Here is a 2,778-nt window from a genome sequence, read left to right as displayed (position 1 = left end):
CCCAGCCTTGGTGGTGTGATCTCTTCTCTGGTCCGAACTCCTAGACACGTGACATTTTATATTTTTGTCCACACAAGAAAGATTTCATGTATGAAATATGTTTATAGTTCACTTTACAACAGATTTTGAATATTTTGATAACTGAAAAAATTAAGACTATTACAAAGAGCCGCAGTAGAAGAATGTCAACATCCATTTTGTTGACATTTTTCCACTCTTTTCCTCTTCTGCTGCTCTCTGTCTCTCCAGGTTTGTGCATTTCCTCATCTTTTGTATGGTATTATCAGTGATAAAGAGCTTGGGGTAGTAGCACAAATATTACAAATTCTTTAAAAGTATAAAAGGTAACTTAAAAATTTCAATGGAATGATATCAAAAGCATGTTTTTGAGGAAAAGCTGGAAAATCAAATGATAACTTGTCATTACAAAGAGTGCAAGAAAACGACCTCACCAGGTCATTTTTGACACACTTAAGCATGATCTGAGGCTGAATTTATTTAAGAAATATCAGTATGAGACACAGCAGTTTTTTCTTTAACAGTTTTCAGAGGAAGAACTGGAATCCTGAGGACATTTTATACCTAAAAGGGAACATAAGGCATTCATAGCAGCAAAGAAACAGCTGAGCTGTCAGAGAGGGAAGAGACCAGATAGCAGTTGAGCATTTACAACCTTTATTAAACTTTTTACAAGTTTCTAAGCAATAATTCTTTCCCTACATGCAGAAGCTGTTTTCAATTCCAACATGCTCGACTGTGACAGCTTTGGCTCTGTGATGTTCCTGCTGTAAAGTGCTGGTAAGTGTCTCCAGGCTGCCCCCTTGTGTTGTTCAAGAAAGTGAAAAAATAGCATTTTTTTCCCCCACTCCATGCTTAAAGCTCTCATAAAAGATTTATTTTGAAGAGCCTCCATTGAATGTAGGAATATCTCTCTATGGAGGGACAGAAGACAGAAGCAGAGCAATGACGCATTGTTTTTGGCATCATAGTTTCATTCTGATTGTCAGCTTTTTTGGCCACAGTTGGACGACAACATCTCAAGAAGTATTACGTAATGAAAATGTGAAATTTTCACTGTTATTTCTCATCTTGTCGTTGGCTCTGAACCTCAATATTGGAAAAAATGCTGATTGATTTTGTGAACCATGTGTAGCTGCATGACCCAATAAGCAAAAGAAAATACATGGAATTCTTTTTAACACAAAATACTTGATCACAAAAGAGATTATTTTATTTATTTTTAGGGTTAGTGTTAACAACGAATATGACGCATAATTCAAAATGGCTGACTTCCTGTTGGTTTTTGGCCATGGGTGTCAATTACATTTTTGTGTGTCTTGACCAGTTACCTATGCCTACCAAATTTCATAGCTGTCAGTTACACACACTGGACGTAGTAAATGTTTGAAATGTTCCAGGTGGCGCTGTGGAGCCATTTTGCCACAATCAGGTGAAATTCCCTTAAAACATGAAATGTTTTACCAATCCAGATACGTGTGTTAATTCTGGCGAGCCTTTTATCATTTTTAACCTGTCAAAAAGTACTTTGTTTGTCACGGCAATGATGCGTTGCCACAGCAACAGCGTTTTATGAATTGTCAAAATCTTCACACTGCAGCATCATCTAGATATGAACACTGAGCTGTCAAATTTCTAGAATGATATGACAAAGTATAGGGCAATGGGATGTGCAAATGTAATGACAAGAACTCCCTGCTGCCAGGAGGTGGCGCTATGAGCATTTCTAACTTCATGAGTGTGGATGTGTTCTGACCTGGATTGATGTCCATCATATGAAGTTTGGTCCAGATTTAACCGCGTGCAGCTGAGATATAAATAATTCAATTTTCATGGCGAAACATCGAAATTCGCCGCGCCGCCACAGACACACCTTTTGATGACGAGTCACCATTTTCTCTGGGAATCATCATCAATGTGTTTGGGCTTATGTCACCGAATTTAAGGTGAATCTGATCAACCTGCTGACAATAGTACATCAAAGTGTAAAAATATGTATTTCCTGATACCACAAGGTGGCGCTATGACTGTGAATGTATATAACTACATGGATGTCGTCAGGGCGGGACTCTGATCATACATTTTAAATTTCAGTCAGAGTGGAGCATGTTCAGGCGAGTTAGACAACACTTCCTGTTTGATGGCGAAGGATCAATATTTTTGGAAGTCGCCATGGCCATGCCCTTTGACTTTTGCGGAGTATTTTGATAACTTTTCATCAGGAAGGACTGTTGCATATACTGGCCAAATTTGAGGTCTCTTGGACTTACCCGCAATGAGTTATTAATCAGAAATAGTTTACAGCTAATTCAAGATGGCCGACTTCCTGTTGGGTTTAGGGCGTGGCCCTGATTGACTTTTTCGTGTGTCCTGATGTTCTGCATATGCCCCCCAAATATTATGGCTGTAGATGAAACGTCGTGGCAGTTGGCCTAATGACCACTTTTTCAATTTTACAGGAGGCGCTATGGCGACATTTTGCAACACACGTGATGGACTCGGCTGAGGCCCAGATGTGTCAGGATCCCGACGATGACTCCGCTAATGACATAAAAACGACCTGCCAGAGGTTTGACTTTCACTTAATAAGCGACGGGAACAATGGGAGCCGACGTTTCCACCGACTGACAGCGATTTGTGCACCGGAGAACGGAGTGAGTGACGGCTGCTGAATGTTTGATGAGGCCGAGCTCGCTTCCTGTCGTGACACCAGACGCCTCTGCGGCACTGATTGGCCGCGAACAGACGAGGAAGCCCACA

Source organism: Acanthochromis polyacanthus, chromosome 12 (assembly GCF_021347895.1).
Source record: "Acanthochromis polyacanthus isolate Apoly-LR-REF ecotype Palm Island chromosome 12, KAUST_Apoly_ChrSc, whole genome shotgun sequence".
NCBI classification, from domain to species: domain Eukaryota; kingdom Metazoa; phylum Chordata; class Actinopteri; family Pomacentridae; genus Acanthochromis; species Acanthochromis polyacanthus.
Note: the sequence above shows the minus strand (reverse complement) of the source record.